This window comes from Carassius gibelio, chromosome B18, assembly GCF_023724105.1.
Source record: "Carassius gibelio isolate Cgi1373 ecotype wild population from Czech Republic chromosome B18, carGib1.2-hapl.c, whole genome shotgun sequence".
Taxonomy (NCBI): Eukaryota; Metazoa; Chordata; class Actinopteri; order Cypriniformes; family Cyprinidae; genus Carassius; species Carassius gibelio.
This window is the reverse complement of record NC_068413.1, coordinates 24,841,468-24,868,387: the sequence shown is the minus strand read 5'-3', so window position 1 is coordinate 24,868,387 and position 26,920 is coordinate 24,841,468. Positions and strand designations below refer to the sequence as shown.

General features: G+C 39.9%; 1 long non-coding RNA gene across 1 annotated transcript; it reads right to left on the bottom strand.

Moving 5' to 3' along the window:
- Window positions 1-13,237: 13,237 nt before the first annotated feature.
- Window positions 13,238-16,945, bottom strand: LOC127977445 (uncharacterized). The gene is made up of 3 exons (XR_008158220.1): window positions 16,216-16,945; window positions 16,077-16,143; window positions 13,238-16,004 (listed from the first exon to the last, which is right to left on the bottom strand). It is a non-coding gene; the product is annotated as an uncharacterized LOC127977445 (long non-coding RNA).
- Between the last annotated feature and the right edge of the window lie 9,975 nt (window positions 16,946-26,920).

The window sequence follows — 26,920 nt, the reverse complement described above, 5'->3', positions numbered from 1 at the left end:
TTGACAGGCTTTGACAGACAAAAGCGCATGTTAGAACAGTGCATCAGCATGCAAATTAAATGTTTAACCGGCAAAACACAACTTTTGTGAAGTGCAGTGTCCCGTGAATGTAACTAAAAAAAAAACATTTTTGTGTTTGCGTTAAAATGTGCTGTGAATGTCAAGAAAGAGGTTGCAGCCTTTCAAAAGAACTTTGTTGTCGACTTGAGCAACACAGTGACCAACATCATGTCTATCATGAAAGCATCAAGAACTGACTTCATGTACCCATCAAAAAGTGATGTGCTTGCAATGGCAAAGTGACTGGATGAATATTATCCCATGCTTTGAGATAACTCTGTGAACTGCAAACTTATTTCGTCAGTGTTTAAGGGATTGGGATTCAAAAATTACATTTAAGGGCAGTTTTTAAATCATATATTGGGCATATTTAGGACGTCCTTAAGAACTGATAATAAAAGCATCAGGAAATAAAACATTTAATATTTGTCTATGTGTACAACCTGTAACATCGTCAAACAGGATTCCATCTTCAAGCAATTAATGAAGAGACTCCAAAAACATGAGAACCCCAAAAAAGAAACAGGGTCCAACACCACAAAGAAAAAAGAAAAGGCGCTTTGATTTTGACTATGATGGTGATTCAAGCTCTTGCACATTATATATTCAGCAGAAAGCAGCAGTGTTTCAGCTGTAATGTTGGACAAAGGAGAGAGCAGCACACCACCATCAGTGAGCACAAAACCACTTGCTGGTAAGTGTACCACATATTAGTTTATACTGGTTTATTTTCTCTCTCTCTTTTTTTTTTTTTAATAAGGGGGAACAGCTGAATACAATTTACCATTCAGTCAGATTGACCATACAAGAGATGAAGACCATTCTGACAATATTTAAGTTAAGAAATTCTAAGTAATATATCTGATAATATATTTGAGTTCCTAGTGACTTCAATTCAATTCAATTTTTTTTTTTTTTTTTTTTTACAAATGTGTATGTGTGGGATTATTCCAGGTAATGGATGAACTAGGCCAGATTCTTGACAAAGGAAATCCCAGATTCATCCCAAAATTAAGGGCCCATTGGGAAAGCTTCTGAATCAAAGATCAGTTCTATGGGGTTTACAAAATGGTTTTGAAGCCACCAATGACTCTAGATGGAGGTAAACTACCTGCCTTTACTACTTGAATTAAAATGTGAAAAAACTAACAATAGTTGTTTAACTTGATTGTCATTGTCACACACTACCATTCAAATGTTTTATAACACTTACTTTTTAAAGGTCCCGTTCTTCGTGATCCCATGTTTTAAACTTTAGTTAGTGTGTAATGTTGCTGTTAGAGTATAAACAATATCTGTAAAATTCTAAAACTCAAAGTTCAATTCCAAGGAAGATATTTTATTTAACAGAATTCGCCTACAACTAACGACCAGTTTGGACTACATCCTTTTACTTCCTGCTGTAATGACATCACTAAAACCATTTTTTAACTAACCTCCACCCACAGGAATACACAAAAAAGGGGGCGTGGTCTTGTTGCGCTTGGAGCAAGGAGAAGGAGGAAGAGTTGCGTTTGAAGAGTGCTTTTGTCGCAATGTCGTCGAAACGCTGTTATTTTCATCTCGGGAGTCCAATCACCTTTGTTTGGGCTTCCCAGGGACGCTGTACTTAGAGATCAATGGTTACAATTTATGTTTAACTCGGTTCCCGAAAATTATAATCCACATGTATAACTATGTGCTGCACATTTTGCTGAGGACAGCTTTGTATCACTGATTATTTTTGTAACTACCGTATGTTTTAGGAAAGCTGCACTGTGTAGCTGGTTAATCGCGCGCTGTGTTCGGTGCGCACGAGAGATCCACGTCTCACGAACAGCAACACTGAACCGAGCTCTCCTTCAGGACGTTCGCGTCCTCCTGCACCTGAACAAACAAATATAAATCGCAGTTTAAACAAAAAGAAAAGGATACGAAAGTGATTAATTCAGCACCGCGGTGTCCTGGTGTTCAGGGCGCAAGTAGAGACGCGTCTCAAAGTCTTCTTTCTTTTGTAACGACAACAAATACATACAAACTATGTCAAAATACCTGTCTTGGAAAGTGTGTTCGAAAAGTCTGGGGTTATGTCTTAAGTGAAAGTGAAGAGTTGAGAAAGAAATTTGATGTGTATCATTGTAGCGGATCCACTGTCTCTTAAAGTGACCGTGCCTAATTTACAAAATCTGCTGTTAGTGTCTTTAATGTATGAAAATGAAAGTAAATCACTCACTGCTCTTGACTGAATTACTTTGTAGTTTATCCAAGAATTTATCCACAGTCAAACTAAAAATCTGATATAATTGATTATATTGTTTTACTGGTGAGTGCAGGACACTCGTTCATTTATGTAAGCGAGTATAGCAAAATACAGCGAACTGTGAAACATTATACCCAAAAATTCTTCATAATGTAGATTACCAGGGAAATTGCTAATATATATATATATATATATATATATATATATATATATATATATATATATATATATATATATATATATATATATATATATATATATAAAATTAGGGAACTGACCATGTTTTGCTTAATTATTTATTTCTTTAATTGCTAATGCAACCTTTTCACACCACAGACTGAACAAAATAAAGCATTGCTTGGTAATTGTTCAACAAAGTATGGATAGTTGTGTAAATATTGTCATACTGACAGTTGTCTTAAGTTTTGGTTGATTCCATTACATATTTTCTATCAAAGTTATCTGACATTATCAAGATATTTTTTTTTTCTGACACAGTTTAACTCTGAGTTCTTGTCATATTTTATTACCATTTTCTAAACTATAACAAATAAACTGTGATAATGTGAGAAATGTTGAAGGTGTCTGAATACATTTTGGTTTGACTGTGTATTTTATTTTACAGTGAATACTATGCAGTGCTATTTTAAATTAGTTTCAGGACACCTACAAACTTAAAAAAGGAAACATTGTGTTAATAGCACAAATAAAGAAATAGAACGAACATACAGTAAATATTAAACCATTTCAAACAGGGCCCACTGTACAACCTGCACCAGGGCCCCTCAAACCCCAGCTACGGCCCTGGGTTAAGGTACCAAGACGGAGCAATGCACTGTTTGTACTGTAAAAATAAAACAAGAAGGCATGTGGTTTAAAATATGGCAACTAAAATAAAAAGCACATCTGTATGCAATACAGTTTCATTATTATCCAGAGCGTCTTACTATAAAAAATTTGTGCGACCACATTATGTTTTGTGCCAGTAACTGAAAAAGTTAGTCGCGCAAGTGCCACCAGTGGAAAAAGTTAGTGTAGTTCCCTGAAAAGCGTTCTGTGATTAGAAGTGCATCTCCAGCATGTGTGTTCGGAACAGGATTGCCAGGTTTTCAAAACAAATCATGCCCACTTGCTTCTCAAAACTACTCCAAAACTAGCCCAATCGCGTTTCAAGGAGGACAGCCTGCGCTCAGCTGCTGTCGAATCACAACACAGGAACCGCTGACACAATCAGAACTCGTTACGTATTTCTGAAGGAGGGACTTCATAGAACAAGGAAGTCATCAGCCCGTTTTTATGACAGTGAAAACAGTGGTATACAGATAAGTGAATTGTGTGAAAAACACTTTTTTTTTTTTTGTTGTTTTTTTTTCACGGGAAACATGAACACATGCTATATTGCACACTGTTAACACAATCAAAGCTTAAAAAAAACATGAAAAACGTGACCTTATATGTCTCATTCTGCTCACCAAGGCTGCATTTATTTAATCCAAACTACAGCCGTTTTATAAGTGACTGTATAGTAAAGTGCAATTTATTCCTGTGATCAAAGCTGAATTCATCAGCATTACTACAGTCTTCAGTGTCACGTGATTCTTTAGAAATCATTCTAGTATGATGATTTGATGATGAACAAACATTTATGATGATTATTATTAGTATAATTATTATTATAATTATTATTATTATTATTATTATTATTATTATTATTATCTATTCACATAGTATAATATTTCACAATATCACTTTTTTGCTGTAGTTTGGAACAAGTAAATGCAGGCTTGGAGAGACAAATATACTTACAAAAGAAAACATTTAAACAATCTCACATTTCTAGAACATTTAAATGGTAGTGCATTTGAAACCATTAACAGATTGATATGAAAAGTTTAACTTCATTAAATAAGTTAAAGTTTAATAATACTTTCGACTACTTTTACATGTTTATCCTTTTTAAAGCACAATTGTTATACAACTATATCAAAACCAGGAGGTTAAAGGAAAGTCTGAAAGGCATAGTTCACCAAAAAATACAAATTCTACATCATTTACTCTCCCTCTAGTTGTTCCAAACCCGTAATCGTTTCTTTCTTCTGATGAGCACAAAATAAGATACTTTTAATAATGTTTTTTTGGGGTGAATTATACCTTTAATTAATGCATTCTCTACTCACTAATTTCAGTAAATCATAAAAGACTATTTGTTCTCCTCAATAGTCAAATGCTACTTAGACTTGATGAAGGCTCTTCCAGAGATGTTCCCATCACCTGTAGCCCCACCAAAAAAGACATGCAAGTGAAGCAATGCTGCACATCCTTGAGGTAAGACATACAATCTTGTTTATATTTCTACAAGACCAAGAGAAATAGAGAAGGTGTCATTTCAAGATGTACTGCTCAGTCATTTTTGTGTTTGTATTTCTATCCAACAGAAAACACAGATTCCTTCCTCAGTTTGGTCACATCACTCTATAAAACATTCCTCCAGAGCTCCACAGGTCTAAACAAATGAACTGTATCAAGTTCAAGTTGATCTTTTGTTCTTCTTGATCAAGAGTGGTATTCTGCAAGATGTCTCAACATGAAGGCCATACTTGTCTAGCTTTCATCTTACACACTGCATTGAAATAGTTTGCCTCCTTTCATTGGGTCATCTTGCAAGTCTTTGGCTATACATTGCAGGTTTTTCTCAGTTGCTCTGATTAAACATTGCATGATATTGTGCTTTTTATTAAACACCCTCAAAGTGTCACGGTAGGAAATCCAGTGTTTCCTCCGTGTCATGTTTTGTTATTGTTTTTGTACTTACGTTGTCTCCATGTGCTCGTTTAGTTGATTGTCATCACCTGGGTGTTGATTGTCTCGCTCCAGCTGATCGTCATCATACCTCTGCTACTTATACTCACCTCGCTCTCTCTCTGTGGTCAGATCCTCTCTTATGTCTCCATGCACTAGCTGGATTATCGTCTTCCGTGTTTGTGTGCTGGTTTGGATTCGTGTTGTCGTCCGCGTGTCAGTGTTCCGGTCTGTTCCTGGTTCCAACCATTGACCACCTTCACCTGCACCGCTGACTTCACCATCCCGCTCTTCTCACGCCACCGTAGACCTTCCTTGCCATTGCCAACACTCTGGACACTCTTTATCAATAAACTACATCTGATTGCCTGCAATTGCTTCCTCCTCTTTTATCTGTCGTTACAGTAGGATCTGACCCTCATGGAAGCAGCAGGCGATCGCTCCCCATCTCATCTCGAAGAATTTCTGCAACGAGCTGTGGGTCGTATGGATCGCCAAGACAAGGCGATAGATGAGATGGGTCGAGCCTTCCAAGCAATGGTGACGAAGGTGTCCGAGCTCGTTCTCCAGACGCAACAACAACAACAATCGTCACCCGCTGCGCCTCCCACACCACCCACACCGCCGATCGTCTCCGGGGGGATTTCCCAGCCCGAACCACGCCTCCCCATCCCGGAGAAATATGCGGGTGAGCCAGAGTTCTGTCGATCTTTTCTGTCTCATTGTTCTCTACACTTCGCCCTGCAGCCCCGCACGTTCTACACCGAGGAAATGAAGGTGGCATTCGTCTTATCTCTACTTACGGGAAGGGCTGCCCTCTGGGGGACGGCGGTGTGGGAGAACCAAGACAGCTGCTGTGCCTCGTTCCACGCACTTTCGGAAGAGATGAGACGGGTCTTCGACCGCTCTGCCGCCGGGAGGGAAGCGGCTTGGCTTCTCACGGACCTACGTCAGGGGGAAAGGTCCGTTTCCGATTATTCGATTGAGTTCCGCACCCTGGCGGCGGAGTGTAAGTGGAACGAGGAGGCGCAGTGGGATCACTTCCTGCATGGGTTGGCTGACCGCATCCAACAGGAGATCCGCGCCGTCGAGCTCCCCACTTCTCTCAACAGTCTGATTGACCTAACCATCAGAGTGGAGAATCGACTCGATCAAGCCACCAGACGGAGGGGGAGAGCAGTTCTCGCGAACAGACCGGAGGCTCAGTATCAGCGCTCAGATGTTGCGGTCAGCCCACCGGGAGATCTTGAACCCATGCAGGTGGGGCGAGCTCGGCTCTCCCGGGAGGAGAGGATCAGGCGGAGATCCCTGGGACTATGTTTATACTGCGGCAGTCAAGAACATCACATCCAGCGTTGTCCGGTAAAAGACCAAGCCCGATAGTAAGACGGAGGCTACTATCGGGTGGGATCTCTGCCAGAAAGACCTCATCTACATCGACACTCCTTCCGGTGAGTCTACGGTGGTCCACCCACGCACTCGAGCATCACGCCTTGTTGGATTCTGGGGCAGAGGGTAATTTCATGGACTTCCAGTTCGCTAGTAAGCTTAACATTCCTCTCACCTCCCTCAAACACCCCATTGCACCCTTTGCTCTCAATGGACACAGACTACCAGTCATCACTCAGACCACCTTACCTGTTTCCCTCACCACATCTGGCAATCATACTGAGGAGATATCATTCTACATTACGGACTCACCTTCATCCCCCATCGTTCTCGGTCACACCTGGCTTCAGAAACACAACCCCAGCATCAATTGGCGCCTTGGATCTGTGGTTAGCTGGAGCGAGGAATGTCATTTGTCTTGTCTCTTGTCTGCTGGTGTTAATGTTTCTGAGTCTGTGTTTCAGGGGGAAGCAGTGGATTTGGCTAGCGTGCCCGCGGAGTACCACGACCTGAAGGAGGTGTTCAGTAAGTCTCGTGCTGATTCTCTTCCTCCTCATCGTCCCTATGACTGTGCGATAGAGTTATTGCCAGGTACTTCTCCGCCTAAGGGCAAGTTATATTCTTTGTCTGTTCCAGAGACGGCGGCCATGGAGAAATATATATCCAGTTCTCTAGCAACGGGGTTTATCCGCCCTTCCTCTTCTCCAGCGGGGGCGGGGTTCTTTTTTGTGGGAAAGAAGGACGGATCCTTGCGACCTTGCATTGACTACCGAGGGCTGAACAACATAACGGTAAAGAATACCTATCCTTTGCCGCTTATGTCTTCAGCTTTTGAGAGGTTGCAGGGAGCGTCCGTTTTCACTAAATTGGACTTACGTAATGCTTATCATTTGGTCCGCATCAGGGAGGGGGATGAGTGGAAGACTGCCTTTAACACCCCTAGAGGCCATTTTGAGTACTGCGTTATGCCGTTCGGGCTAACCAACTCGCCGGCAGTCTTTCAAGCACTCGTTAATGACGTGTTGCGAGACATGGTCGATCTGTTCATATATGTTTACCTGGATGACATATTGATCTTTTCTTCGTCTCTCCAGGAACACGTGCAACACGTACGACGAGTGCTTCTGCGGTTGCTAGAGAATGGATTGTTTGTCAAGGCGGAGAAATGCGTTTTTCATGCACAGTCTGTTTCTTTTCTAGGACACATCATTTCGACTGAGGGTGTTCGCATGGATCCTGAGAAGGTTAAGGCTGTGGTAAATTGGCCATCCCCAGAGTCTCGCAAGGCCCTGCAGAGATTTCTGGGGTTCGCCAATTTTTACCGGCGTTTCATTCGCAATTTCAGCCAACTAGCCGCTCCTCTGACCGCCTTGACCTCCCCTAGTTTGACGTTCAGGTGGTCAGACGCAGCTGAGGCTGCGTTTGCCAAACTGAAAAGCTGCTTTGTTTCAGCTCCCATTCTCGTCACCCCTGATCGCTCACGTCAATTCATAGTGGAGGTCGACGCGTCAGAGGTGGGGGTAGGAGCAGTGTTATCCCAACGCGCATCCTCAGACGGAAAGGTGCATCCGTGCGCGTATTATTCTCACCGTTTATCTCCTGCAGAAGTTAATTATGACATTGGCAATCGAGAGTTGTTGGCAGTCAAACTTGCACTGGAAGAATGGCGTCACTGGCTTGAAGGGTCGGGTGTACCTTTCATTGTATGGACGGACCATAAGAATCTTGAATACATTAGAACCGCCAAAAGACTTAACTCCAGGCAGGCTCGGTGGGCATTGTTTTTCGGTCGTTTCGATTTTACACTTTCTTACCGGCCGGGTTCCAAAAACATCAAACCCGATGCTTTATCCCGTCTTTTTGAGCGTTCCGATCGTACTGCTACTCCCGAGCCCATTTTACCGGGGACCATCATTATCTCCGCGCTCAGGTGGGAGGTCGAATCGAAGGTGTTGACCGCCTTAGAAGGGGTAACGCCCCCGGCTCGTTGCCCACCGAACCGATTGTTTGTGCCGGAGAGGTTACGGTCAGACGTTCTCCAGTGGGGTCATTGTTCCAGTGTTGCTTGTCACCCAGGGGTTAGTAGAACTAGATTTCTGGTCAAGCAACGATTTTGGTGGCCTGGTATGGCTCGTGACGTCCACGATTTCGTCTTGGCTTGTTCAGTTTGCGCTATTGGTAAGACTTCCAATCGACCTCCAGATGGGTTACTCTTACCGCTGTCTGTCCCTTCAAGACCCTGGTCCCACATTTCGCTAGATTTTATCACCGCCCTCCCGCCCTCTAAAGGCAATACGGTGATTTTAACCGTAGTGGACCGGTTCTCGAAGGCGACTCATTTTATTCCCTTGCCCAAATTACCTTCAGCCAAGGAAACAGCGGTAGCTGTCATTGACCACGTCTTCCGCATACATGGCCTCCCGACAGACGTGGTTTCTGACAGGGGTCCCCAATTTGTGTCCAAATTTTGGCGAGAGTTTTGTAAATTGTTAGGAGCGACTGTTAGTCTTTCTTCCGGGTTCCATCCCCAGAGCAATGGTCAAACCGAACGAGCCAATCAGGATGTCGAGAGGGTTTTGCGATGTTTGGTTTCCAATAATCCTTCGTCCTGGTGTCAGCAACTCTCAGTTGTGGAGTACGCACACAATTCTTTGCCAGTGTCATCTACGGGCATGTCTCCATTTAAGTGTAGTTTAGGGTACCAACCACCTAATTTTGTCAGTACGGAATCCGAGGTTTCGGTCCCCTCCGCACACGCATTAGTCCAGAGGTGTCACCGCACCTGGACCAGAGCTCGCAGAGCTCTGCTCCAGGCTAGGTCGCGCACCAAGGCTAAGGCCGATCGCCACCGGTCGAAGCCTCCCCGTTACGTCGTCGGTCAAAGAGTGTGGCTTTCTACCCAGAATATTCCTATGCGGTCCGTTTCTAACAAACTTGCTCCCAAATTTATTGGCCCGTTTTCTATTACCAAGATTATTAATCCGGTTACCGTGCGTCTTAGCCTTCCTCCGGCGTACAGGAGGATTCATCCCGTGTTCCACGTCTCCAAAATTAAATCGGTGATTTCTTCCCGTCTTAATCCGCCTGCTCCGGTTCCCCCCCCGCCTCGTCTCGTTAATGGGGAAACCACCTATTTGGTTAATCGTATTCTGGACTCTAGACGGAGGGGACGCGGTTTTCAGTACTTGGTGGATTGGGAAGGTTACGGTCCGGAGGAGAGGAGCTGGGTTCCTGCTCGGGACATATTGGATCACCACCTTATAGATGATTACAATCTACAGGTAAAGCAGGCTGGGAACGTCAGGTGACGTCCTAGGGGAGAGGGTACTGTCACGGTAGGAAATCCAGTGTTTCCTCCGTGTCATGTTTTGTTATTGTTTTTGTACTTACGTTGTCTCCATGTGCTCGTTTAGTTGATTGTCATCACCTGGGTGTTGATTGTCTCGCTCCAGCTGATCGTCATCATACCTCTGCTACTTATACTCACCTCGCTCTCTCTCTGTGGTCAGATCCTCTCTTATGTCTCCATGCACTAGCTGGATTATCGTCTTCCGTGTTTGTGTGCTGGTTTGGATTCGTGTTGTCGTCCGCGTGTCAGTGTTCCGGTCTGTTCCTGGTTCCAACCATTGACCACCTTCACCTGCACCGCTGACTTCACCATCCCGCTCTTCTCACGCCACCGTAGACCTTCCTTGCCATTGCCAACACTCTGGACACTCTTTATCAATAAACTACATCTGATTGCCTGCAATTGCTTCCTCCTCTTTTATCTGTCGTTACACAAAGGTGTTCTAGTAAAACACACTTTAAGCCAAGGAATAAGGCTGAGAGCTGTGTCTCTAGGAACTTTCAATGTCTTGGAAATCTTCATATACTGTAGCCTTATCCTTTCAAAAGTAACACAATATTTATTCTCTTTAGCTTTTGTGAGATCTCTGTTGACATTTTTGCTACTCAACTTCAACACATACATGGGCTAACTGTATGTGTAACAACTCAAGCTAATTCTATTTTTAATAGAGTTTCTAAAGGCTTAATTGTGTTTTGAGACTGTTTTATTCCCCACCATGCAAATAAGTGATTTAAAAACAGCAATGTTGAATAGGTTAATGGGTTAATAGAATAATGTTAATTTAATCTTCAGAAAAGCTTGTATTTGTAAAGTACTGCAGTCTCTGAGGGGTTGAGTAATTTTGATTGCAACTGTATGTATTCTTAACTCAAGATATTTTTTACCAAGAGAATTTAAAACTAAACACAAATAAAACAAGAAAAAAATACTAGATTTTACTATCATTGGTTTCAAGATATATATGTACTGCTTGAGTCAAGTTAAAATATCTAAATTTACTTCATTTTTTTATTGTTCTAAGATTTTAAGTCCTTTTTTTATCACAAGTTTTGTTTCAAGATGTCTTATCAAGTAAAATTTTCTCACCCCATTGGAAGATAATTTTGCTTAATAGTTTTTTTTTTTTTTTTTTTTTTTAGGTTTTAGGTTATTTTCTTATTTTTTGTATGTCGATTTTTTTGGAGTGAAATGTTTGAGATTGACACTGCTATTGAAAAGTTTGCCAATCCACCATATGAAAGTATGCATACAATTATTAAATTGTACCAAATTATTTCAGATAGAGCTGCTTACACAAAGATTAAACATTTTTTTTTTTCTTTTTTTTTTTTTGTGTTGAAATCAAACACATTGCTCAGATCTACTAAACTAATAATATAAATTAGTTCCGTGTCTTAATCTCACAGAATGCAGTCTGTTTCCAGCATGCTAAAGCTTATAATTACCAGAGCCACTACTGCTTTTACTGTTATGCGGAATTTGCAAGAATTACAAGAATCTGAATAGCTAATGAGAAACTCAACCTGCCGCAATAAATTAAGCAATTTTTATGTTTCAGTTAAAATGGTAAGCTTGCATCTTGGACCAACAGTTTTTGGTCTTGAGGTGAGGTCCAAAGGCTGGAAGACATTAGCAAGAAAATCAACATGAGCTTTAGCAGCATACCAATAAAAATAAAGCTAAGTCTCTATTAATTTTGATTTCAAATTTTTTTGTGTGGATGAAAAAATAAAGCATCATTATTTTGTTTGTTTGTGTGTTTTAGAATTTCAGATTAGTCTATTTGAACACACTTTACTTTTATTTTTTATTTATTTTTTATTCAAGAGTTACTGATTGTTGAACAATTTCAAATTCAGATTTTGGAAAATGAAGCAGTGAATTAACAGCATGATGTTCAGTCTTGATCAGAATATGGAACTTAAAGGGTCTTGGTTTGGATCTCACTCTTAGCCGATCCAGCGTTGGCCTGGGTCTGAGTCTTAGGGAATGTTAAATTGTTCTAGATCTTATAGGATATAGTGTTGAATCAATTTCTGACATGTATGATCGATTTATGCTTTCAGTTCAGATGAAAACCTTAATCAATAATACAGTTAATTGATAAAATAAATAAATAAATAAAAATTGTGATAGTGTATTAATAGCTGTCAACTCTCAGTACACAACCAAGTGATCTGTTAAGAGTTGGGGTAAAGGTATAAATCATTATATCTATGGAATGTCCCTATAAAACATGGAAACCTAACGTGTGTGTGCATGTGTGAGTGTGTGTGTGTGAATGATAAACTGTGTGTCAAGTGTGATTAAGGTGACTTGCAGAGGCTGATGTTATGCCAAATCATTCTGTCTTCCTATTTATTTAGTTTTAATTTTCAGAACACTTTGAAACAAACAACAACAACAACGCTGGGAAACTAGTAGATATTTCTTATATTTCTGGAAAATAACTGAATAGTTGCAGTTGTGTATTAGGACAATGGAATGCATTGTATCTACTGTGGTCTATATCAGGGTTTTTTTTTTTTTTTTTTTTTTTGCAGTATAACTTGTGCAGCAGATATAGCCTTATACACAGCTCTTATTCTGTCTCGTTGTCAGGTGGGGACCATGGCACCCTCTGGCAAGCACAGAGACTGACTGAGTACCTGTCTGCTGAACTTTAATAACTGCTTGTGTTCATAGCCTGAGAGAATGCCATAGATCTCCAGTGTCTGTCCATAACCCCCACTAAGCTCAGTTTGTATATATTCCGGCAGATGACAGCCAAAACTTCACTAGGCTACAGAAACAGATTTTATAATATAAATAGCATTTGGCAAAGATGAAGTTCATCACAATTTCAGGACCCATTGAAATCCACACATTTCTTTAGACATCACGAACTGTTAACAACTTGTGTAGTAAAATTGAAGACCATGAACTTGTTATATGAGAAGCAATATTATTCATATTGCAAATTGCTTTTTTATTATCTCTCAGAGAGACATCGTAAAAGAATTGCAATGTTAAACATCAAATGACTGACACTTCAAATGTCTCAGAGGGGATGAGGAGAGGGCTACTTAATTTGTCATTTTAGAGTTTGATATTAAATCAGATATTAAAGCTGCAGTATAGTACCTTTGACACATCTATGTGATTGCATCATTAGCTGCAATATTCACCAAATAATCCATTATGGTTTTTCATTATTAAAACCTTATCAAGAAAAATAAGCTCTAACAGGTTTTGATGTCTAAAAGTACATAATACGAGTTATATAATCCATCACAACGCTAAAATTGTATATATATATATATATATATATATATATATATATATATATATATATATATATATATATATATATATTTTTTTATATATAAATAAAAGACAATAAAAAAGGTTTGCCATTATCATTCTGGTGAGTTGTTTCTAGTCCAGCATAGTGGTTCTCTATGGGGATCCAAAACAGTACCAATATTTTATCATAGAAAAGTTAACAGAAATGTTATACAAATCTAAAGAACTGTGTAGCCCCAATAAGTATGATCTATCAATATGAGTTGGGTATTAATATGAAAATTTTAATACAACTGTTCCTTTTTTTTAACCAGTCTGTGTACTCTGCTTTACTTGAAACCATCTAGAGCTCATTATTTTGACTGACACTTGCAAATCTGAAGCATATGTCGAGTGAAGTGTCTGAGTCACAGCAGGACATTTAACCTCAATTAGCTACAGAGGACAGTTCACTGGGAATCTGTCTAGTAGGCAACCCACTGACCTTTCTAACACTGATCTCCCTCCTTCTGTCTCATACCATCCACCCAATTCTCACTCAACTTGCCCACAAAAAATTTTTATGTGGAAATTATTAACATTTTATTTGTGTAAGATGTGTGAGACCAAAATGTGAATAATCAAATCAATATTTTATAAACAAAAGTTACATTTTATTTCAGAAAGAATATAATGCACTAAAAGCCCTGAAATACTCACTGCTCTTTTCAACCCTAATTAAACTCAGCTGACCCAACTATGATCTAGGTCTTCAGACTGCTAATCTGAAGTTAAACTCTGCAGGACAATTGCCCTCCAGGGAAAAAGTTGAGGACACCCATGTCATAGACCAACACTGATGAAATATTGATTAAATGCATACATACATACATACATACATATACACATACACATACATAAACGGCTTCTGATTGGAGTGGTCAGGGGATAGGAGGGATGCATTAATAAACTGGGATGGAAGTGTGAGATCAAACAATATTATTAGTCCTGGTAGGTCACGTCAGTCAAGCTTGCATCAGCTGACTCCTATAGGAGCACAACGCCTATCTCAACTTTCATATATAAGGTCTTTCAGTACTATCAGCAGCTTTATTTGTTGCTCAATAGCTAATTAACCTTCTCCATCCCCAGCTGCTCCTCTCGCCCGGTCAGGAGTTAGCCTTCGGATTCTTCTTGAATCAGAATAATTTAAAAATGTGTACATTTAATTATTGAAAATTAATGAAATCTGCAAAGCATTTATGTTGGTTCTGTTCTGTTTACTCTAGAGGGTTATTGTTGCTCTTCCTGCTCTGCTCTTATCCATGCTAGGATTCATCAATGTGTAGGGAGTTCTTACTTTGTCAATCGTCTTTGACAATAGTGGTCTTGACAGAACTGAAGTTGATGGTGCTTCATCACAACTGTTAAATGAACCTCTCCACAAGAGACCAGTGTTTTCTTCATGTGTGCACAATGGTTTCAACCAAGTCAAGTCACCTTTATGTAGCGCTTTAAACAAAATGCATTGCGTCAAAGCAACTGAACAACATTAATTGGGAAAACAGTGTGTCAGTAATGCAAAATGATAGTTAAAGGCAGGTCATCATTGAATTCAGTGATGTCATCATCTCAGTTCAGTTTAAATAGTATATGTGCAATCATTTGCAATCAAGTCAACGATATCACTATAAATTAAGTGATCCCAACTAAGCAAGCCAGAGGTGACAGCAGCAAGGAACCAAAACTCCATCGGTGACAGAATGGAGAAACCAGGCTCAGTCGTCCTCAGAAGTTCAGAGAGAGAATGACCAGAGATGCTACATTACTTAAGATAGACGTCTCTCCGAAGCCTGACTACACACGTGCTGCATTATAACAAACACAGACTTTAAGGAACTGTGCTGGGATGTAAATTATATCAAGGTCTACAATATGTTACAAATGTACAATACATATAGAAATAAGGCAGTATTATGGACAAAATTTGCAGATTTTAAATACTATCAGCATGATATACAGATAGGTGTACTATGATCACACTATACAGATGGATTATGTAAAGTGTATGTACACTATAGGTAGAAACTATGAACATGATTTCAGACAGGAACTGTCACGTATGGGAACACAGGAGACGGGAGATCCAAGTGCAGTGTGGTCCAAATCAAAGTAAAAAACAAGCCAGGGTCGTAACCAACATCAATCCAAATGAAAAAATAAAAAAATAAAAAAATAAACAGGAACAAGAACAAGAACAGGAACTCAAGGACTAGGAAACGCGAGGAAACTAGGTGACGTAAAGTAAGGACTCCATGCAGATGTGGCATTGAGTGGTCAGGTAGGGGAGCGGACCCACCAAAAGTGGATATACATCGACTACGCCACCCGGAATATACCGGGACATAACAGCCCTACGAAAGGGCACACAGGTTCGTGGCCAACAGCCAGGGTGAGCATAGAGACAGATAGTACAATATATTTGCAATTTATTTATATACACACACAACTGTAATGGTTTAAACATCGTTTTTGGATACAATATAAAACATGCCTAATACACAAGTCTACCAGTTACAAAAAAATGACCAGGAGGAGAAAAATGTCCAGCAGGGGCCTTTTGGATTATCACCTCACATCATACCGCAAACCACTCAATTGTGAGAGGAATACAATTGGCCAAACACCACACTAACCCAAGTGGACACACTGAAAGTATAAAACCCCCACTTTAAAAGTTCCTACTCCTAAATCACATAATTAACTGGTATAAACTAAGACATTTATATCACAACAGTTAAATGGTTACACAAACACTAAAACCAAAGCAGCAGTGCAGTCATACTGATGTACATTTGTCTTGAACCAAGGTACTGGAAACCCCTGGAAGTGTAGTTACACCTGCTGAACATAACACAAAGATGACCTACATTACACTCATAAAACACATGACAACCTCCCAATCATACATACCGAGAGAGAATTCCAATGTAGCAAAACGCATGGTTGCTTACCACACGAGACCATGGCTGCTAGCATGCTGATGAACAAAAGACAACAATAAAACCCCTTTATAAAAAGCAAATCCTCTTCTCAGAATTGGGAAACTAACCTGAAAAAGGCCTACTTGCGACACCAACAGGGAGATGCAACAAAACCCTATCCTTTGTCCATGACTTTCCACAATGATCTAGTACCCAGGATGATGTATCTTGAGTAAATCAAACTATTCCCTTTTTAATAGGATCAATCCCAACACTGATAGGTTCATTGGATTCAAACCATTTTAACCAATGATGAAGGAGTAGGAACACTGATAGGTTCCCAGGCTGGAGTGACGTCAACCAATCATATCTAGGCTAATACCTTACCCTGCTACACAGACAAATGGAAAAAGACCGGATTATATAGGCAGGATAATGACTATGACAGTGAAGACACCTGAGTGCAATTAACAGGTGTGCAATTACCGCGATGAAGGGACAAAGCTTGTGGGAATTGTAGTGCCTGCAGTGAGGTGCCTTTGGGGAAGTGAGACCACTAGTGGACACCCAGGGAATCAGAGACCAGACAGCATGACAGGAACCACTTTAGCAAGTTTACTTGAGTTTATTGAACTCATTTTATCTTTGGCAGTATGGTTCCTTATGGGGGTTCTTGCTCCCTGAATAATTGAACATACAAGAGCCTTAACATTAACCGCCCAGAACCATGAGTTTAGAAATACATGACATTTAAGACTCTTAGTAATGTCTTTAAAGCAAACAGTGATAATCATGTGGATGTGGAAGTGGGATGTCTTATCCTGTAGCCTGGTTATAAAGATGAGTGTCTCTCAGCAGTGAGGTCCATGCCAGCTAAGATTTTGAATGCCTTAGTGATCTGAAACAGAGAAGAAGACAACCAGAAGGTGCACAGTAATATGCTCATGCTTATAATCGGGAGGGAGGGAGGATTGCGAGCCATTGAGCATGCTTACCGAGCAGTGGTGCCACGTATAAACACTCACCTAAGGGATTATTAGGTTAATCTGTTCAATTTCTAATTAATGTAATTAGCTAATCAACCAATCACATGGCAGTTGCTTCAATGCATTTAGGGGTGTGGTCCTGGTCAAGACAATCTCCTGAACTCCAAACTGAATGTCAGAATGTGAAAGAAAGGTGATTTAAGCAATTTTGAGTGTGGCATGGTTGTGGATGCCAGATGGGCCGGTCTGAGTATTTCACAATCTGCTCAGTTACTGGGATTTTCACGCACAAGCATTTCTAGCATTTACAAAGAATGGTGTGAAAAGGGAAAAACATTCAGTATGTGGCAGTCCTGTAGGCGAAAATGTCTTGTTGATGCTAGAGGTCAGAGGAGAATGGGCTGACTGATTCAAGCTGATAGAAGAGCAACTTTGACTGAAATAACCACTCGTTACAACTGAGGTATGGAGCAAAGCATTTGTGAAGCCGCAACATGCACAACCTTGAGGCGTATGGGCTGCAACAGCAGAAGACTGGGTACCACTCATCTCCACTACAAATAGGAAAAAGAGGCTACAATTTGCGAAAGCTCACCAAAATTGGACAGCTGAAGACTGGAAAAATGTTGCCTGGTCTGATGAGTCTCGATTTCTTTTGAGACATTCAGATGGTAGAATGAGAACATGGATCCAACATGCCTTGTTACCACTGTGCAGGCTGGTGGTGGTGGTGCAATGGTGTGGGGGATGTTTTCTTGGCACACTGTAGGCCCCTTAGTGCCAATTGTGCATTGTTTAAATGCCACGGCCTACCTGAGCATTGTTTCTGACCATGTCCATCCCTTTATGACCACCATGTACCCATTCCAGTATTTAGTTTTATTATATTCATAAGAGAAAGATAGTCTGTACCGATTTTTCCCAGAAAAACACGACCGGCTGGAGGCGTGACGTGTGGGCGGAGCTAAAGAATCACGAGCGCGAATAGGCTTTTGCGTTGAGAGCATGTGGAAACTGTGACATTACCGTGAGGGAAAAACCATCATCCAAAACAAACCATGGCTTACAGTCAGATTCAGCCGTTTATTTATGATCCAGAATCAGATCCAGAGGCTGAAACTGAACGAAAGCAGAAGCAGCAACGACTCGCTCCGAGCGGGGCTCGAACCCGGGTCTCTGGCATGGGAGGGGACGCACTAACAAGGAGGCAGAGATATTTGAAGCAGTTTTACTCACTGCTTCACCTGCGGTTCCAACACACGATCGTGACCCTTTTTCCTTGGGATTGCATCATCCTTAAGAAATAAACGATACACAAATCCGTCGTACAACTGGGCCTTTTGAACAAGCATCTTCGAAATGCAGGGAACAAACAAAAACACTTGCACAACTCCATTGATGCTCTGTAAAAATAAACTCCATCCACTGGTCCCTTAATGCTGTTTTTTTTTTTTTTTTTTGTAATCTGTGCAGGGTTGTCTTGCCCTGGCAACCAAAAACACACTTCTTTTGTGACTTTTCGCGACGCTCTCGCTCTGATCAGTGAATCGCTCTGATCAGTGAAATGTCTGTGCGGCTCAGCCTCGCTTATACGGGAGCGCGGGCTCTTCCGGCAGAAGTGCCTTAGGACCCATATAAGGAAATTCTGCACCATCTAACATCACACAGAGCCATACTCGAAAAAAACTTTCCGAAACTTGTGACAAACCGGAAGGAGTATTTTGGGAACAAAAATACTCCTTCAAACGTACAACTTAATTTTTGAAACTTTGTCCATGTTTAGCACGGGAATCCAACTCTTTAACAGTGTAAAAAACTCAGTATGCATGAAATAGCATTTCACCCCCCCTTTAACTACCCCCTAAAAACCCAACCCCCTCCAACTGAACAGAATTTGGTCTGTTTTTTGGCTCTGAGGAACGGTGTGTTTTCATGTTACTGAGTTGAAACATGCCTGCACCACTACTCTTTGTATTCATTATTTTCTCGCAGCCCATATTATTATTTTCACAAGACCATAATGATAATAACAAATTATCAATGAATAATTAATAATAATTTTACAAAAATCATTGTTATTTGTGATCGTGGATGTTTGCGGAAGGCTTTAAGACCAAGCGGAATCCTCTGCTCCCGCCTCACAGCGCGCGGGACTTTACTAAATCAGACTGAGGCGGATACAACTTATTGATCATGAGACCAACATTTAGCAAGCAGGAAAACATTAATTCTACCTGAAGGAAGACATATTTCATTGAGCTAATGCTATTAAATAGAGAGAGAGAAGGGGGGCGGGGGGAACTAGTCTAAGGCTATTCTTAAACTTGGAGCTCATTATATTGAAGCACAAATCCAAACACCAGAGACTTTATGCATTTAATGAATAATGAAATGTTATGAAAAGTATGCATTTTATTTATTCACATGCTGTATGGTTGTTGGTATTTTAGTTCACAACATTAAGTTCCATTGTTTAAAAAAATGCTTTATTGGCTAACGTCTCATAATCCTTCAGTTGTTATGCTCTAAAATCCAATGCCATTTGTAATTTCACAGTATTTTCACCTCCTAAATCCCTTACCTTTAAAGTCACAATTCTATAATGGTCAAATTTACTCAGGCTGATGGTATTTTTTAATGACATATTATTATTATTATTATTATTATTATTTATTTATTGATTTTTGAATAATTGTAGCCTACATAAATAGGTGAAGCAAAACAAATATTTGGATTGTCCCTCATTTTTCCCCTTATTTTCTTAAAGAATTAACATGATAACATATTACTAATTCATATAAATAAATTAAGCAGTTAAAACCTATTTTTAAACTTGAATTTAAATACTATTAAACTAACTTTAAAATCTCAAGGAGTTTATAAATTAAAAAGGATAAAATGTCACAGTGCATGTTAAATAGCCTAAGTTAACTTGTGTTAACAATATAATTAGAACTAAAAATATAATTTGATTTTTTTAAATGAACAACTCCTGTATAAAATGGGACAGCAACCTTTATATCAAACATTTTTAAATCGTCCACGAAGTCATTTTCAGATGCAATGAAAAAAAAAAAAAAACCTGGATAGCCTAGATTAGGCCCATGCAGGCTCTGCTCTGAAGTATATAATACTTATAATTACTGTTAACCCAGAGAAACAAATTTTTATGGATTAATCACCTTTTTTCATTTGCTGCATGTTTTCTTTATTTCATTTTATTTTAAACACGCTAAAAAATTAATTAAGTTTGTGAGAGAAAAAAAATGTCGTTTATAGGTTTCATTTTAATGGATTAATCACCTATTTTTGTTTGCTGCATGCTTTTTTATATTATATAATTCATGTATTAATTGCATTTTATTACATTTAGAAATAATAACGGCTGGCCTAATAATGTTATCATGTACAAACCGGATATATTTAGTTCCCTTCACTTCACAACAAATCCTTTAAATTTAACAAATATATTGGAACAAGACAAGATTTAAAAATATAGAATTCTAATGGATAAATATAATTGCAGTATATAATAATATAGACATAGCTATAAACAAACAAAAATAATAATAATAATTTAAAGCTAAGCATAAGGTAAGGTTGGGCTTTCTCATTCTCTCACTTGGGAGAATTGCATTTTCATATTCGTGATGCTGCCCATTTGAAGCTTAACTATTATTCATGAGGTAAAACAGGCTTAAGAGTAAGTGGACTGCTGCCCGTGCTGAATGTCTGGTGAACCCCTGCTGTTTACAGTGAATATGTGTGCGAGGCACCAGCGCGATCAAACAGCTGAAACAGAAAATACTCGATTTTTGGTCACACATAAGGCATAATAAAAAAAATGCAAATTGTTAGTAGTTTGTAAAAAATCAAGAATAATAACAGAGTTAATAATAATTATTGCTAAATGCTGGACTGTTCTCATTTCGCTCTGCATATGGAACCTGACGATTTTTTTTAAACCAAAAATGAACCGAAATGAAAATGAAATGAAAACATTTAGCTTTTTATCCGTATATATCCTCCTTCCTCAAATCTTACCCTGGAGGTCCAATGCACTGCAGAGTTTAGCTCCAACCCTGATTAAAGTCACCTGTCTGTGATTTTGCGAATTATCACAAAGACATTGATTGACACTGATTAGCATGCTCAGGTGTGTTTGATTAGGGTTAGCGCTAAACTCTGCAGGAAAGTGGATCTCGAGGTCCAGATTTGAGGATCCCAGGTATATATATATATATATATATATATATATATATATATATATATATATATATATATATATATATATATATATATATATATACATACATGCCTTTATTTACTGTTTAATAAAAATAGCATGCATATGATCCTTAGTGCAAAGGTCTTCTTTTCATTTTTGATGAGTAGACTGTAGCCTAAGACTATTTTACGTTTTGAAATTAACTCACTGTAAATGTTTGAATATTTTTTGAAGACGTTACAATGTTATATCTTAACCTGTTAAATGTCACTGTCCTGTATACGGGACGCCTAAATTTACTTCAATATATTACAATTATATCCTAATCTAATCATGACAAACTATATATCGTTGGAAAGGTCTAAGACTCCTAAATAGATATTTGACAACAATTTGTTGTTAAAAATGATGAAGGAACAGTAAAAGATTAATTTATAAAAAGAGTGCACCTCAAAACATATACATCATAACAGGAGTTCTGACCTTTGTCACAAAAAATCTACTCCGCTTCCTTTTTCCCTATCACATGTTTTAGTAATCATCAAAAATTATATATCATTTGAAAGCTTAAATACTCCAAATTCATCCTATGAGAACCATTTTGAAATCGGATACTGCGTTACCATGGAAATCATACTTTAAAATCTTTTAGCGTGTTCCTCCCCCTTAGTGGGAGGGGTCATATTCCTTATATATTACGGTCTTTTAGAATCAAAACTTTGCATAATCTTGACAAAATACATATCGTTGGAAAGGTCTCAGTCTCAAGATTCCATATTTGCTGGTTATTTTCTCATAGACATAATATTGAGAGAGAAATTGATACATTTGTGACAGAAAAATGCATCCAAAAAATTCAATGGAGTTTCAATGGCCCCCGGTGGCTTTTTGTGGTATAACGCCTAAACAAAATTGCATATGAACCTACATTTTTTTTTATATCAACTTCAAATTTGGAACACAACTTATTTAGACATATGGCTTTAATTTTATAGCAATTTTGGATTAAAACATATTTTATAAAATATTTATTTTATATAAAATAAAATAAAAATAAAATAATAAATGTATTTACAGTAAATGTAAACTACTAAAACTTTTTTATGCTTTCATTTTTTAAAATGATTTCACTTTTGCAATAATCTGCAGATTGTCTTCTTTAAAAAGAGACCAACCTTTGGTCTGTATTCAAAAGCGTTTATGAATTATAACAATTTAAGGGTGAATAGTGTACTTTCACATCTATGTTCAAAAATGGGGGTGACAGTTAAAAGGTTAATGTTATTGTTGTTTTACTTTTTCCTTTTATCTCATTTTACAATTACATTCATTTTGCAATCCGTCCCTTTGCGCCACCTGGCGGTAGTTTCACAAATGATTTTAACACGCGACTCTAGATTTAAGTAGCAGGGGTGTTCATCCCCTGGTGAAGGATGAACAGCAGTCCCCTGCAGCTATAGTAGCAAACGGTTGACTCTCCAGCTTGAGAGAACAACAGTCCCTTTATTCTGAGTAGAGTTTGCCCCTTGCTTGAGGGATGGGCAAGGGGTGATCTCCCGTGGGAGAAAAGAGCAGCCCCCCTTTTTAACTCCTTCTCATTCAACTTCTCCTTTTCCATCTCCATTTAAGCAGCAGGGGTGTTCATCCCCTGCAGAAGGATGAATAGCAGTCCCCTGCAGCTATAGCAGGAAAGTGTGTTCTCTCCAGCTGGAGAGAACAGCAGTTCCTTTCTTCTGAGGGGAGTTCATGGATAGAGGCTCGCTTGAGGGATAGAACAGCGGTCCCCTACAGGTATCGCGGCAAGGGGTGATCTCCCGTTGGAGAAAATAGCAGCCCCCTTTTTTCTCTCCTTCTCATTCAACTTCTCCTTCTTCTCCATCTCCATCTCCTACATCTCCTTCTTATTGCTACATCTTCTACAACTTCTCATTCTCCATCTCCTTCTTCTCATCCTCCTCCTCATTCTTCTCATCCTCCTCCTCATTCTCATCCTCCTCCTCATTCTTCTCATCCTCTATCTCCATCTCCATCTTCTCCTCCTCCTCCTAAATTTTCTCATCCTCCTCCTCATTCTTCTCATTATCCATCTCCTTCTCCATTTCCTTCTTCTCATCCTCCTATTCATTCTTCTCATCCTACTCCTCATTCTTCTCATCCTCCTCTTCATTCTTCTCATCCTCCTCCTCATTCTCCACCTCCTTCTCTATTTCCTTCTTCTCATCTACCTCTTCATTCGTCTCATCCTCCTCTTCATTCTTCTCATCCTCCTCCTCGTTCTTCTCATCCTCCTCCTCATTCTCCTCCTTGCGACCAGTGTCATATTATTTTATTTATTAACTTATTAAATGTACGTTGTACGAAATATCCACCGGTTATAACCAACACTTTATGTTGTATTTATATATTAAGCCGTAGATCATGCTGTAGACCATTACTCTGCCTCAGAAGCCTGTCCAAAATCATTTCATGAGGAGAAAACAAACACGTCAGCCGGACACTCTACTCCTGTTAATAGTACTTACGCGGTGCTCGCATACTTATCACAGGTGAAGTAATTAAAATGCAGAATTGTCGAATACACAGCATGGATACTTCTAATGCTTAATATGGCACCATGTATTTCAAGAATAAAAGTTCAACAGGATCATATGCTGTTTAAATGCTAATACAGACGGGTAGATACGCTTTGATCTGTGTGTATTATGAACATGAGTCAATACAACAGGCGACTACTTTAAAAGGCTTTACCGTTCTAAAACACAGTTTGGTGGCCATTGTTGGAACTGAAAATTTTGAATAACCCTGAACACACATGTTCGTTGTCATGTGGTGAATCTGGCCAATCGTGAACAGCGGAGACGTCATCAACGCTCCTGCAGTCACTTTGGAGAACTGCGGTGGCCGAGTCATCCTGGTGCTCTCAAAACACTCTCGCAGTACTTTAATGCCACATGTGAAGGTCTTGTGCGTCGGCGCGTCTCAGTCTGACAATATTTCTAACTGGTATGTGCTGCTTCCGAAAGTCCGATTGCGATCGGTTTGCACATGCTGTGTGAAGTCGAACGCACCTAATGCCTGATGCTCAGCAAGTCAGCTGCCTAAGATCGGATGCAGCCAGTACTTCTCACTAGTGAGATGGTTAATCCATTCGATTTTATTTACAGAACATGTTCGAACATTCCTGATTAATGACTGATGATTCCACTGCATCTTGCGGACTACACCACAATTAATTCTTGTTTACGTTGTTTCCTCTGTTTTTGATGACAATGTTCAAGAGAGTCCAGTGAAGCATGATCTGAACACAACTGTAGTGTTCGACGCCATTTGTGATTACCCTGATGCTGGGGAACCCTGCATAAGATTGTGTGCATTGCTGTCTTGGGATGTATTTTAAAGGAGCAGGGAAATTTGTTTACTTATATGCTCAAAGTGCACCCTTTCCCGTGGAAACAAACAAAGCAGACTTTTTCTCTTTTATCGGAGGGCTCGCATTAATAGAGCACTCTACAGCCACGGGCGCAGACTCGAGCGGAGCAGCTTATATAATGAACCATGGTTACCCATCCAGTAAAGAGCAAATATTAACCCAATGCACGCACTTATTTAACTCCAAGCATTTTATTTGACTTTGAAAACACTAATTTTACACCATTTCGAGGAACCCATGACCCTGTACGACGGCGAATGTGACAAGTATGATACATTTAGTATCAGCACTTATCAATACACTAGTTTGAGCAACAACAGACCACCGATTTAAGCCCAGTGTGTTGGAGTGGTCTGAGAAGTTTGATGAAAGCATCCCCGATAGATGAGCCTAAAGCAGCAGCCCGTTAATATCGACAGCCTTGACCACAGATTAACGAGGCTCATGTGTATATTTAACTGGTAGTGTTACCGGTGTGGTAATATGATAACATGCCTCGCAAAATAACTGGCTTGTACAATAGCAATGTCTGAGCATGTTTGCCAGATAGCACTACACAATAAAATGAAATAACTTTGCTTAGCTTAATGAAGACGTCCAGAGATGAATTAAAGGTGAGACTGCCAGTTGTTCGTGGAAGCTCTGATTCTTGTTGAATATCTAGCTTCTTCCAGGTGGGAGCAGATCTCGTGTAAAGTTGTGAGTAGGTCTTAGTATTAGTACATCTTTGACGATGAATCGGGGGCGAAGTATCTATATCAAGTGCTCGCTCATATCAATTCAGTCCATTGCTTGACAAACAACACAGTGAATTCGCTTAAGTTCACAAATTGAATCTGGTGAGATACTCTGTGGGAATCCTGCCAAATCCTGACTTAATGCTTCTTATGGAGATAGATTTACTGTATGATAGTTTCTGTGCGAGCAATAACTCTCATGAGCAGTTTGAGCCTGGCGAGCCATTGAGCATGCTTACCGAGCAGTGGTGCCATGTATATATGTTGCGTGTCTAAAAGGAGAGTTGTAGTGATTGGAGCAATTTGACAGCGTACAGCATCAGCTGGTCACAGCCTTTTGCCTCCGTGGCCTGACTGAACTAACACTGTGCTCTATTTACACTAGTGCAATGGACAGTAAAGCGCATAGAAAATACTTCAGTGTGCAACTGGAATACTCAGTATTCTGAATGAACAGACAGTAGTGCAAGTAATAACACGTTTACCGTTTTTTTTTTAAATAAATGAATCAGGTGTAGTGATGAGGAGGGGTGAGGAGTCTGTGCATGTGGTGTGTGTGTGTGTGTGTGGGGGGGGGGGTGTTGGTGGGTGTCAGAGGGCAGAGTTCCATAAGGAGGCAGCTGTAGGGAAAAACTGTTCCTGAATCTGCTGATCCTTGTCCAGAGGCTCCTGAAGTGCCTCCCGGAGGGCAGGATGTTAAATAGTCTGGTGTCAGGGTGAGAAGACTCCTTAAGAATGTTGCAAGCTCGATGTAGACAGCATTTTCTCTGGATGCCCTCAATAGCAGGACGTGGTGTCCCTGTGAAGCGTTGGGCAGTTTTCACCACCCTCTGCAGTGCCTTGTGTTCAACAAGATTGCACACAAGTAAAAATTCACCAGGATAGCTGAAGACAGCTGGTTCTTCTTCAGTGTCCTGAGGAAGAAGAGGGGCTGGTGAGCCTTCTTGACCAGGCTGGAGGTGTTTGTAATCCAGGACAGGTCCTCTGAGAAGTTGCTTCCCAGGAACTTGAAGTTGGAGACACGTTTAACAACCATCTCTTTAATGTGGATGGGGTCATTCGTGCTTCCTTTCTTCTCCTTGAAGTACACAATGAACTCCTTTGTCTTGCTGATGTTAAGGAGCAGGTTATTGTCAGCGCACCATGTGGCCAGGTGCTGTACCTCGTCCCTGTAGGCAGTCTCATTGTTGTCTCTGATGAGGCCAATCCCCGTTGTGTCATCTGCAAACTTAATGATGGAGTTTGATCCATGCACAGGCCTGCTGTCGTGGGTGTAAAGGTAGTAGAGGAATATGCTCAGCACACAGCCCTGTGGTAGCTCGGTGTTGAGTGTGATGGTGGTGGAGCAGGTGGAGCCTGACCTAACATGCTGAGTTCTTTTGGTTAGAAAGTCCATTATCCAGTTGCAGAGGGAGGTGTTAATGTCCAGGTCTCAACATTTTGTGGTCAGCT